General features: G+C 38.2%; 1 protein-coding gene across 1 annotated transcript in view; it reads right to left on the bottom strand.

Moving 5' to 3' along the window:
• The window catches only part of rsu1 (Ras suppressor protein 1), a 115,688-nt gene that overhangs the window by 31,686 nt on the left and 69,918 nt on the right, over window positions 1-14,084 (bottom strand). The window lies entirely within an intron of this gene.

Raw genomic sequence — 14,084 nt, 5'->3', positions numbered from 1 at the left:
ACAAGGTGGAGAGCCTTGGACCAAGAGTGTCAGAGTACAGGGCAAGTGAATGTGTAGAAAGTGTGCCAGAATAAAAATGAACAGTGCTCAATGTGGGATTTACGCTGGGCTGAAGCTGTTGTAGGATGGTGAATCTGAAATGACAAAGGTTGCAACATAGGTGAGCAGAGGGTGGGGGCAGGCGCTGCTGAAAAAGGTTGAAGTGGCTGGTTTTGATGCTTGGCAACGTGCGATTTTGTGGTGGTAGCTGAATAAATAGCTCTGATCTCCCTGATATTTATATTCCAGTAGGTCTTGGCTCTGTGCCTTCACACCATGCAAGTAACTCAGAGAGTACAAGGTGATGACCGAGAGGCAGAGCTGAATGTAGGCAGAATAGAAATGGAATATGACCCCTTGCATGATGTTGCCAGGGGCAACATGCAGACAGGACATAAGCAAAGGTAGAACACTACTTTTTTTAGCCACCGCAACATTACAGCAAAATAATTTTAGGAAAAGATTTGTGCTTGCACATTCTTCCCATAATGAAAAGGCTGACTGCAGTCCTAGCTCCTTGAAAAATAACAAAAAAATACAGGCAATTTAAAACACCTATGCAAAATTAAAGCAAATGCAAAACTTAGGTATCATAGTTAAAATGTAATACATTATCATAGTTAAAATGTAATACATTCAGTCCGTTGGAAGAGCAACCTCATTAACACCTGTCCACCATCACCTCTATCTGTTGAGCCTAACTCATCAAAAGAAATGCAATTAATTTTGCTGGAAGCATTACAACTCAAAGCTGGTTCTATCTTGAATCACTTAGCTCATCAAACAGAAAGGAAAAATGGCGGAGCATAACACTGATGTAGTTGTATTCAGAAATGTATTTATTAGAATGACCAAGTTTATCCCAATTTCTTTCATCCAAGCAACATTTTCTAACAATACTATTATTTTTTTGTCATGAAGTTTTACACAGTAAAGACAGGTGTGCTCTGTGTTTCATTTTGCAAATTTGTTCTATACAAACATATTTTGAAACACATAACACTGGTATGTATTTTACAAGCATCATGCAATTAATCAGAATATCACACCAGGTGGATCTGATACTTATTGGCCAGAGAGACACAGTAAAGGACCCATCTGCAATATGCTGCTTTGTAGTGTACTACCAGCAGAGGAAAAATGATTTTAATGACAAGCTAAATTTAGGTACATTAGCATTTGACTGCAGCTCCCCTTACTTGGGCCAAGATCAAACCTCTTCAAGACAAAATATAGTCAGCCTAAAATCTAAAGAATGCACTAGCTTAGTGCTTGCTGTAGTATACAGACCATATGAATTTAACATTATAAAGAGATCAATTTGGATCTTAAATGCAAAAAACTCATCACCCAAAATACTGACATAAATAATAATGATTGGACTTCAGTAATTTCACGAGATGAATTACTTTCTTAGTATCATATATACACCTGAGCTAGTGGCCCTGTAATCAAAAGCTTAAAAACACATCTAGAAATAAGCATCCATTTATCATGCACAAACCACGCAAAAAAAAACCAGATCAACCTGGATTGGATTAGTTTGTAGGATTGCTCTTCCAATGCTGGTCACGCACCTAATGATCTCAGAAGCCACATTTCCTCCCTTGCTGACATAAATAGGTATTTTTGGATGCAATCTATGACCTTGGTTGAACACCCACACGAATAAAAAACAGCAGCAATGAGATCACCAATGGGACAACAACTAAAGGGTCTCCATTCTGATATTCATGTCTTCCATATACCATCTGTTGCACCAAAATTTCAACACTCTGGTTATTTGAAACGTCAATGCAGGTCTTTTAAAAAGCTGCTTTGGTGATAGAATAATGTACACCGGAACTACATACTGCAATCACCACATTATCAATCCCCCCCCCAGCAAGGAATAGGCCCCTGGTCCCACTGTATTTCTATCTACCGTCAAGCACAACCGCTACACTAATTCTATTTTTCCTCTTGCATTCCATCAACTCCACACCACTTCTCTCCAGTCCCCTACAGTTGTTCTGCCACCTCCCTACACTAGGGACAATTTACTGGAGCCATTCAACCATCCAACCAGCACACCTTTGGCACATAGGAGGAAAGTGGAGCACCTGGGTGGAAACGCATGTGGTCACAGGGTGAGCATGCAAATCTCAAACAGATAGCATATGATAGCAGGATTGAACCCTGATCTCTGGAGCTGTGAGCTGCCACTATGCCACTTTTTATAGTGGTGGGGGGCAACTTGCATCATGGGACTCAATGAGGGCTGACAATCACGGGGATGAAAGGAGGCGGCGGGTGCACAGAAGATCACTGTGTCACCTCCCCCCAGTCCCATGCCTTCCCTCACCTCCATAGCACTCAATTATGAAGCTGTTCTATGGCTGTCATGGGGGGGGGGGGGGGGGGGGAGTGCTGGTGAGGAAGATACTTTGGGATCTGACACTTTTCACAGTAGCAATAGCTTAGCAACTGGGAGTTTGTTATGCAGCTCCCACCTGGAACTGCACTGGACCTGCTTTAGAGCACGATTCTGGGTGTAAACCACCAGAGTGTTCTTTTTAAACATTTTTTTGTAGACACTCATAGGCAAGGCAGATCCCACTAAACACATTTTATAGGCTGATCTTGATCTCTACAGTCCTTAGGGAAACTATCGATCAGTTAGAGCTCCTATGTAGCCTAAGGCAGATAATCAGAATCTTTTCACCACGGAAGGGAAAGGCGAGTGGTTGATGTCTGGAGTTCACTGCCAGAGAAAATGGTGAATCAGATACAATCGCCACTTTTAAGAGAAATTTACACAAGAACTTGAACAGACAACACTAAGTATATGGACCGAATGTGGGCAGATGGAATTAGTGTATATGGGCAAAAAGGTTGGCATGACATGATGGCCAAAGGGCTCGGTTCTATGTTATACAGCTCTACGATTCTAAATGCCAAAGAAGAGGAAAAGAGAAAAAAATTGCAAAGAAACCCATAATAATACAGGATTAAACTAAACTTTAATGTAGTAACTGTTCAATAAAAGATATCAGCTATAGTATTTTAGAGCTAATTAGAAGACTTCTAAATTGCTAGTTTGACGCAGTCAATGGCAAAATTCCATTTTAATTTACTTGCTGAATAAATATGGGTGACAATGTGTTCAAAACTATACTGTAATCAGTTACTTAGGAAAAGTTAATGTAGTTAGAAATTTTTGTTTAAGATTATCCTTAGTTTCTGTTTTGTAGAAAGGTGTAAACAAGATATTTAAAAAAAACATAGAAAAGTGCTCATAAACTGTTAATTTCTTAATTGACTCTTTTGTGCCAACACTTGACTTTATGATGTGATAGTCAATTACAAGTTAAGGTCACTAGTGAAAGAATGGCCACAGAAGCTGATCTGTGCCAGGAAATGAAGGCCTCAGAAATACAAAGTTACAAGGCATTAAATACTTTCAAGCATAAACAAAAAAAATGCACTTGTTTCTCTGCAATTAATACTAACTTACAAGTTCAATTACATTTCATGTATCTACAGGAGACTTATCAAAGTTCTAGAAATCTCTTTAGTGTCAAATGACGAAGGGAATTGCGGAAACTGAGAACGCATCAAATTCTTTGGAGAATAACTGACAGATTTAAAAAAAAAAGCTGTTGATTAAAGAAACCCCCAATGCAGGCTGCGTAAACATTTTATGATGAAATGTGTAATGAATTAATACCGGCAAATTATTAGGTGAACAAACTAGGAAACAGTATGTCAAATATCTGAGTCAAAAGCTGTGCTTAAGCTGTCTTGGTATTGACAAAAAAAAGTTTGGCATTTTTACCAACATTTACATAATTTGGCAATTCTAAACAAAAACACAAAAAAAAGAACAAAGCCCTTCAAGCCTGCCCAACCATTCAATATAATCATGGCTGATCTATGCTGGCCTCAACTTCTCTTCTGTGCCAGTTCCCCATAACCATCAATTCTTCAATCTTTCAAATATTTATCTGTCTCCACCTTAAATATATCCAATGATCTGGCCTCCACCACCCTCAGCGCAGAGAATTCCAGTGATTCACTACCTTCCGAGAGAAAAAAATCCTATGCACCTCAATTTTAAATGACCAGCCCCTTACTTTGCAGCTATTTCCCATTGTTTGTGTCTCTCTCACTAGTGAAAACATCTCACCATCTATCTCCTTAAGACCTTATCTATTTGAATAAGGCTACCCCTCATTCTTTTAAGCTCCGAGGAACACAGACCCAACTGTCTAGCTTCTCTTGGTAGGACAAGCCTTTCATCCTGTGAATTAGCCCAGTAAATCTCCTTTGGACTGCCTTCAAAGCTACTATATCCCATTTTAAGGTAAGGAGACCAAAATTATGCACAGTATTCCAACACTTTGTACAACTGTAACAAAACCTCTCTATTGTTAAATATCAAACCGTTTGCAGCAAAGGTGAACATGCCATTTGCTTTCTTAACTACTTGTTGAACCTATCTGCTAACTTTTTGCAATTTATACACTACACTTAGATCCCTCTGAATTTCACTCATTTGCAATTGCTCTCTAGTAAAAGGTGGATTACTATTTAAATAAAGTTCATGACCTCACACTTCACCACATTAAACTGCATTTGCCAGGTTTTGCCCACCCACCCTATTTATATCCCATTGCAGAATCACAATGTCCTCATTACAACACGCCCTTCCATCTATTTTCATATCATCAGCCAACTTAGAAACCTTACATTTCGTTCCTTCCTTCAGATAAAATGAGGGCCAAGAACTGATCCCTGGGGTACGCCACTAGTTACATACCTCCAGCCTGAAAAGGACCCATTTATTCCAACACTCCATTTTCTATGTGGCAGCCAGTTTTCAATTCATGCTAACACACTTCCCCTGATACCTTGGGCTCTTAATTTATGCACCAGCCTTTTATGTGGCACCTTGTCAAATGCTTTTTGGAAATCTAAAAAGCTGCTATACCTACAGGTTTCCCCTCTATCAACTCTCCGTCACATCCTCAAAGAATTCGAGCAAATTTGCCAAACAAGACTTCTAATCAAGTCTACCAAAATAAACAGTTTTTGAACGGCAAGGAAATAATGTCTTTTGTAATCATCTTGTTAGAAATAGTAAGTTTGGCAGCATTAATATAAAGAGAAACAAAATTAACATTTTAGCTCGATGACTTCTCAAGAGAACTATCAAATGTGCTTCTGTATATCGGCAGCTTTCATCAAAGCAGTAAGATCTTGGAAAGATGCATTTGCTCGAGCTGGTTGCATGCTGCCACAGAAGACCAAATACTTTCCTTGAATAACAAATCATATGCAACAATTCTCTATCTGAACTCTGAAATAGTAAACACCTTTAAATGGACAACACTGTAAATAATTTGTTATAGGAAGAAACCGCCCTTAAGAACACCTGGAAATAAAGCAGATGTAAAAGCAATGCTTATGTCTGGGTATGAATGGCTGTGAACCCTAGAGCACTATAGTTACTAAACCTCAGTTCAAATTTAATCTTCAAAACAATTTTACTTTTACATTGCCAAATTCAAAAACAATCCAAAACAAGTATAATGAAGTGCATAAGAAGAACATTCATATAATCACATCAGTCTACAATAGATCAAAGAAGCTTGCCTGTATACAATAAACTGTCTTCCTGTTGTCAATCACTTATTAGAGTCAGGGATTTGAAGTGCACATATATCTTCCAAATCCCTAAGTCTCTTCAAAATGTTAAATGCATGCAGCGTGATGCTTTGTCAAATCCTTTCCCTTGATAGGTGTTAGTCTGACAGCAGCTTAACAGAAAACTTGCACTCCCTGTACTTTGCTGACAATATTTTGATAGGTGTCAGTTACCTTCATTCACAAATTAAGTTGTCACCCTAATTTTTCTGAAATCAAGACTGCTCTTGGGGGACAATCATTCCACGCAGAAAGTTGGTAACTATTCCGTCATCAAACCACAAGTAGATAGAATATGCAGCATGCCAGAAGTTAATGTAAATAGGTGTCAGAAGATAGCCATTTTAACAGAACAATGACCTTGATCTCAGGCATAGTCTAGAAATCTAAAATTAAAGCAGAAAACACTCAGCAAGTTAAGCAGCATCTGTGCATAGAGGCACAGCAGGCATGAACTCATCTATATACTACAAAGATTTCTTTGCGCTCCTGATCCTGGCTCCAACCTGCCTTTCTCTGGTCTCCTGCTTTTGCTCGGTCTTTATACTGAGAAATGCCAAAACAATATCGACTTTCAGTTTCTCCATTCCTCTCACCCATCTCCACGTCCCACCCTCAGAAGATCAAGCAGCTTCCTGAGAGAGATTTCACTGTTTTCTGTTTTTGCTCTGGATTGCAAGGTTCCATTCAGCATCTGTATGCTGATATCTATTCCAACATAATGCAATTTCAAAATCTGTACTTGATGATTAGATAAAAATGCTGTAATATTATGAAAGGATTCTAGCCAAATTGCAAAGAGTTTGGATAAAATCTCTTCCAATTTGAAAAAAAAACTGTTAATGGGCTTAACACACATAAAAGGTTTTTGCAATGACCCTTTGATCTCTGTGCAGTGGGACGTACTCCTTCACTGCCATTTCCAGACCTTTGCAATTCTCAAGATCACCAGGGCACTTTCTTGGCACTAAAGCTCAAACTCTCACAATCCATCATTTCTTTCTGTCATCATCCTAGGCATTCTTTAGGTCCTCTGAGACTGTGCTTACAATTCAAAGGTCACTTTGAAACTTGACTAAGTACTCCAATGAAAATAAAATAAAAATATTCGCAACAGCTGAATTGGAATAAGCAGCTGCCTTTAACTTCTGCTTCATTTAATCAAATACAGAGCAATGCGCATATGCGTGATTTAGCAGGGAGGGTACAGAGAAATTAGAACATACTCTTCTCAGCTTCACAGTTTCAATTGACGAGAAGGAAATGTTTCAGTCAAGGAGACGGAAGTCACAGTAAACCAACTAAACAGAAAAAAAGCACTTCAGGACTATTTTATATATAACTGTAATCATGCCAATTGTAAAAATTCAAATTCCAAAAATGGCAAAAAAACATGTATTTGTCCAAAGGGCTTCACATTGTCACTATACAATTCATTAACCAGTTGATAACATTAACATATTTTAGCATTTTCAAAATAAAATCTCTCCTGATTCACTCAAAAAATTCTAATATGAATAATACTCTAAGGGATTATGTATTATTTCTTCATGGTTTTATTAAAATTAAATACTGTTTGGCATGATGTGGAGGTGATTTTTTTCTACACTAGCCATTATACAAATTGTTTTTTTTAAAATCACCACTTTCCAAAATGCATGAGTTAATTACACTACAAGAACATTGTGTCAAGGCTGTAGGTATTGTTTAACCTTTACTTAAAATTTACTATTAGGTATCTCCAAGGACAACTGTTATTAGAGGTCCATTTTGCATTCTGTTGCTCTCTGGAGAAATAGGTCATGTTTTGCCAAACTTCAGTTACCTTGGACCTGTTTAAAGTTTCTCAAGTACTTAAGGCATGAATCAGGATGGAAACTCCAGCCACCTTAGATTTTTAATTTAAAGTCTTGTGTATTCCTTTTAAGTGCATTTAGTTGACAGATTTCTATTTTGATTTATAAATCTACCACTTGGCATGTCTGATTACAAGACATGCAGGACAAGGGTGATGAATACAACAAACAAGAGTTCTGCCATTATCAGAGATGCTATTTTAATCAAAGTAACAGCCTTCTGAATATAGTCAGGATTGCTAAAGAAGTCAAAAGTGATAGCATTCAAGATAGAATGTCTGTCACATTTCCAGCATCACACCCTTCTCTTTCAATCCCAGCCCACAAAATCCAACTTTATAAAATGGACGTAATGGTTGGAAATAATCAGCAGGTTTGGCAGCATTGTGTACAGACAGAAAGAGAATTAACATTTCGTCAATGACCCCTCATCAGAATTGAATTTGAAACATCGTCTCAGTTTCTTCTCTCCACAGATACTGCCTGACCTACTGAGTATTTCTAGGACTTTTTCTTTTCTGATTTCAAGCATCTGCAGTTTTTGATTTTCTACTAAATGTTTTTTTTTCTGATGGCGTGCTAACAAAAACTGCTGCCAAAAGTAGTAAAAAAAATGATGTTACATTTAGAAACAAATGGACCTCAGGACTCATTTCAATCACTTTGCATGCCAAGTTTATGAACAATACCTTTAAGAAGAGACAGATCCTGTCAGCATCTAAACATTACAAACATTTTCCTAACTACCAATGTAGAACACTGCAGGAGATCAGTTAATTTTTTGAAAAGCTATTTAATTCCCTTCTTTTGACAAATCTAAATGTCATTGACTAGAAAGCATTGCTTTGAAGTAAGGGGTATACCTATCTCCAAGGATAGAAACTGATAATCTTTGAGAACACTGTTTGAAGTTCTGAGTTCCCCTGACAAGTAAATTAAAGACCAAGAAAGGATATAGTTGAGGCCAGAGAGAAGTATACCGGGCATGATTGTGATCATAGCTCAACTGACATCCCCATATCCCTATTTCTATCCCTCCTCTCTCCAAACTTCCATTCCCTCCCTCATCCTCCCAAAAAAAACAAAAGGAATAAGATAAGGGAGTGACTAACTTGATATTTTCAAACTTAAAAGCTTTACACAATTTTGTTTTTATGTATTCATTCTTTAGATGTGAATGTTGCTGTCAACACAGGGATTTATTGTCCAGTCCTAATTGACCCTGAACTAAGCAGGCAATTAAGAGTCATCAATATATATAATCAAAGGACTGATTCAACTGGTTTATGAATCAGTAACATGAGAATAGGGACACACTAAATAATGAGGGATAGGGGAAGGTGGATATTTTGAATATGGATTCTTTCAATAAATGTAATTTGGAATATGTATTTGTAAAGAAATATGAAATAGTACAAGGAGGTACCAGCAGCTGGGTATCTAATATATATTTAGATACCTCGCATGCAATCATTAAGCAATATATCCAGTCCTATAAAACTGCACAACACTGCCAATGATCCCAGATTACAAACTCTCCCTGTCCACCCATTTATTGTGTTGGTTTACTGCAACTTTTCTACCTAACACACAGCCAGCGAAATCAGGTTGGCTGTCAGGTGAGAAAGCTCAACAAAATAATTTAACAAAAGTTCAGGTTTTCCATTGATAACCTCACTCCCTTCTGACCCCTCTTCTCCCCTCCATCCCTAAGCATGCAACCCTATGAATATCTTCGTCTATGCCTCTATTTATAAAGACACGCCTCCTGCCGTGAGCAATCTGGCCATCATCACAGGTTTATCATCATTCCATAAATAGTAGAGGAATGCAATTAAAATTCCACTACAGAGTAGATACAATATAGGTAACATCACTGCAAGATCTAAAACCTGGAGTCTGTGTTCATTTGAAAAATGATATCTCACCTGTTAAAAGCAGGCTCCCAATAAATCGACAAATTTAATTGAGAGTATAAACTTAAAGTGAGAAGTGAAATGGTGAACAATTAATGCAGACTTAATTATGTCAGAGGATGGTGAATGTTTGGAACAAACCATCAAGGGACAGACAACAGACAATTGATGAGTGGAACAATGGTGCAGCTAGTAGAGCTGTTGCCTTACATCGCCACTGACCTGGGTTCAATCTTGACCTCTAGTACTGTGTGGTGTTTGCACTTTGTGGACCATGTGGGTTTTCTCCAGGTGTTTTGGTTCCTCCCACATCCCAGGGTTGTATAGGTTGTAGGCTAACCGCACACTGTAATTTGCCCCACGTGTACAGGTGGATGTAGAATCGGGAGGCAGAGGTGACAGGAATGTGAGGAGGTGACAGGAAAGATTAGTGAGGAAATGGGAATTCTCTGAGACTCAGGATAGACTTGACAGGCTGAATGGTCTCCTTCCAGATCATAAGAAAATATGGAAAACATGATTCAGCAAAATCAAGATGAACCTGGGTAGTTTGTTTTAAACATTATGTGACAGAACATAGGGGAGCAATATAGTTGGAATTTTGATCAGTTAAGTGCAAATTTCAATGTTAATTTGAGTACAGTTATTTTAACCTCACAAATTGGTTACTGATTCACCTGCATTTAAAATGTCACAATGATTGGAAAACAAAGAAATCATGAAAGTATATTAATATAAGCACAACATTTGTCATCCACGGTAGGTACTAAATCTAATTTATGCATTAAGGAAAAATATCCTTGGCATAATCTTGATCAATTGCAGATGCATCAGCTCATTACAGCAATGGCAGGTGTGAACACACTCCCTGCAGGGACAAAGTCTTGTCATCATATTTAGGACACCCTTCATCGGGCTGAATGCTCCAACTGTCGCAATGCATAGTGGAGATTCAGAATAGATCAGGCAGCTCAGAACAGACCACCTATGAGTCTCTAAGTCATCAGCAGCAGCAGAATTGTCACCATTTGGCCTTATGTCCCCTGTTCTATCACTATCATTGTCAGAGGAGATCCTCTTCAATGATGGGTGTGCAAGAGCATGCTGTCAGCAGCTTCAGCATACTAAAAGTGAGATGCCACCTGGTGAAGCTTTGACACAGGCTTGCAAATATTGTAATGGGGTCACACAGCATGGACAGAGCTGAGCAAACCCATGACCAATGCAGTCCTTCCACATGAATGGGAGGAGGGAGCTCCACAAATATTTTCATTTTCAACAATCATAGAACTCAAACCATGCAAAAGATAACTTGAAGGTTTTGCAACCATCTTCAGCCAGAAGCACCAAGTAGTTTATCTATCTTGGCCTCTAGCTGAGATCATCATCATAACAAAAATGATACATTGTAAATGATATCTGAGCATAGCAAAGTCTAAAGGCTCTGACAACATTCCAGCTGTACTACTGAAAATTTGTGCTACTTAACCAGCCCACTTCACTAAGCAAATTGTCCCTTGCATCTATAGTGGGTTCCAGATTCCAAATACCCCAGGTCCCAGTTTCCAAATTCCCCAATTCCCTCCTTCACCTTACACCCATGTCTCCTTTTTAGACACAAGGGAAAAAGATTCTTACCATCTACCCTACCTATTCCCTCATAATTTTGTATACCTTTATCAGGTCACACTCAGCCTCCTCCATTCCAAAGAAAACAAACCCAGGCTATCCAATATCTCCTTATAATCGAAATGCTCCAATCCAGGCAGCATCCCGGTGAATGTCCTCTGTACCCTCTCCAGTACAAACACATCCTTCCTCTAGCGTGGTGACCAAATTGGATACAATAATCCAAGTGCAGCCTAACCAAATTATAAAGTTGTACCATGGTATCGCAGCTCTTACATTCTATGCCGCAACTGATGAAGGTAAGCATCGCATATGCCTTCTTGACCACCCTATCTACCAGCACTGTCACTATTTGGAATCTATGGACTTTTATCCCAGGGCCCCTGTTCATCAACCCTCCCAAGGCTCCTACCATTTACTGTGTATGTCCTACCCAGGCTGTGTATTGCCCTGCACTTCATAATCAAAATCAATTGCCATAACAATCACCATCTTAATTACTCATCAAATGTAAAATCTGTCCTGTAATCCATGAATTCCAACACCCCTTTATCCACAAATTTTAGGAATTCAAGATAATCCAGTTAATCTATATCCATCCAAACCTTCTGGTCACTTACACATAAGTACTCAAAGTTACTGAAGCAGGACCCAAATTTCCTAAAAATTATTATCCACCACTTCTTGAAGTGATCACATCCTTCCAATGCTACCTACAGATTCCCCAAACTAAAATGGAATTTAATTTCTTTAAATTTGAAAACACCACCAGCAATCCTTAAAACTATGTAATGAAACCTAGATGTGAAGGAGCCACCAAATGCACAAACCAAGGACTCATTTTCTTAATTGCTGAGGAAATGTCATTTGATCCCGCATCATTATCCTGAGAGCAACATTATCTAAAACTAGTTTGTTCTTTGAAAGGAAGAATTTAAACTGTTGTAATACTGGGGTACAGCATTTTTTGTAAAGGGTAATGCTCTGCAAAGGCTCTGTTTGATCTGCGACTCCATACTGATATTTAAGATTAAGTATTATACTTGGCAAAATAAAACTGCTCTTCTTTCCTCAGTGCTTTGCATTTCATTATGTATACATTAGTAAGCCAAAAGATAAATAGCATTTCAACATGGGTGTGGTAATTACAATTCTATGCAGAATGCATGTAGAGAATTTTTTCTAAGATCTATTTAGCAATTTCAGTGAAGGCCCTGACGATTTTATCTTTTATCAATAGTAAAAGCTCCTGTTTTCTAAATTGTTATTTAGTATTTTAATTAATAGTACAAAGACAACTCTCCTCATCCCAAAAGAAACCCGCTGCCAAATGTTTTCCACATTCACCATCCTAACAAATCACTAACAATTACCGGTGGCCCAGAATACCAAATGTGGCTCATCTTCCACAATGGCCACTGAGGTGCATGTTCATCATGAACTTTACTTGTATCTGAGAGGCTGAAATTATCCTGCATCCAAAATGGCAAAGTCCTGAGTGGCAAGTATCTGTTGTGTAAGGACCAGAACAAGCCCTAACCGTGAAATGGCTGAAAAGGAATACCTGGCGACAAATATTAAAGGTAGGCCCCCACTCTGGCTTTGCCATTTGTCAAAATTGCTTCTGCATGTATCTGTTGTCTAGAAACGTAAAACCTATTAACAGTCAACTGGATTAAAAATGTTTTAAAAGTAAAAACACAAAAACAAACACATTTAATTAAAAAGGTATCTTAGCTTATTTGAACTGTTTTTCTTTCTGTTCCTATCCATTGAAATGAATTAGATTCAGTAACTTAGTGTTGGGGGATTCAACAAATGTGCAGTCCATTCCTGAAGTGCAGTTAAGTCTGGCTATAGAGCAGAGCCAGGAATATCCCTGGCAAAACTCAATCAGCAAGTTTGAAACTTCTGCATTGGCCTTACTGTATTGAACTCACTGCCACTCACAAGGGTAATGTTGGTAGACGTGCGTGTAGCTAATGATTCTTCCCAGCTGGATTTGCTCATTAGTAGTAAAAAGGAATTCAGAAAAAAGTTGATTTTACCTCCAACTCCATTCAAACAACTCCTTCGTTGATCCTCAGTATGAAGGGATTTGTTCTTTTAATGAGGAAGGACTAAGCCAGTTAGACCTGGACTCTCTGGCGTGTATAAGAATCAGAGGGGATCTCACACAAGATCCTGAGGGGCTTCAATAGGAGAGATAATGAGAGTGTGTTTTCTCTGCTGAGGGATGAGAGCAAGACAGCACGGTTGCAGGAAGGAGATGAGGGAGAAGTTCGCTCATGGGGCTGGGAGTCTTTGAAGTTCATTCCTCCAGAAGCCATTAAAGGCTGATTTATTAAGTATATTCAAGGCTTAATCAGTTTCATTTTTAAACATCAGGAACATCAACATTTAGGAGAAAAGTGGAGTTGAGACCAAGACCAGATCAGCCATAATTTTATTGGATGTTGAAGCAGGTGTGAGGGGCTGCATGCCTACTCCTACTCTTTTCTTCTTGTACTCTTTTCTTCCAATTCTTTTTCTTCCTTGAACTATAGCCCATCACAATTATAACCCTTTAAGATAAAAATGCATCTTTAAGCAGTAAATTATGAATAAAAAGCTGAGCATATCTTTGGTTTGTCTTTGTATCAGGAAGGCAACAAATTGTCACTCATCAATTTTCAAAACAAAAAAACAGCAAGGATTTTAATTGATTAAATAAACAGATTTTTTGTTAAGGGATGGGTAGATAAATTAAAAAGTACAAGCCACTGCTGGGTTATGAATGAGTTCAGTTTTTACAGACATCCATATAGATTTTGTTGTACGTCAGAAAATACGTCCATACGTGTACAAAAACCAAAACCCATAGCTTTGCCAATTTTGGCATCTCCCTTTTCAAGTTGCCTAATAATATCCAATTTAATTTCCATTGCGATGGTTTTTCTTTTCTTAGATGCACTAC

The sequence above is a fragment of the Pristis pectinata genome, chromosome 5 (genome assembly GCF_009764475.1).
Source record: "Pristis pectinata isolate sPriPec2 chromosome 5, sPriPec2.1.pri, whole genome shotgun sequence".
Taxonomy (NCBI): Eukaryota; Metazoa; Chordata; class Chondrichthyes; order Rhinopristiformes; family Pristidae; genus Pristis; species Pristis pectinata.
The sequence above is the reverse complement of the archived record's forward strand: the minus strand, read 5'-3'. Positions and strand labels throughout refer to the sequence as shown.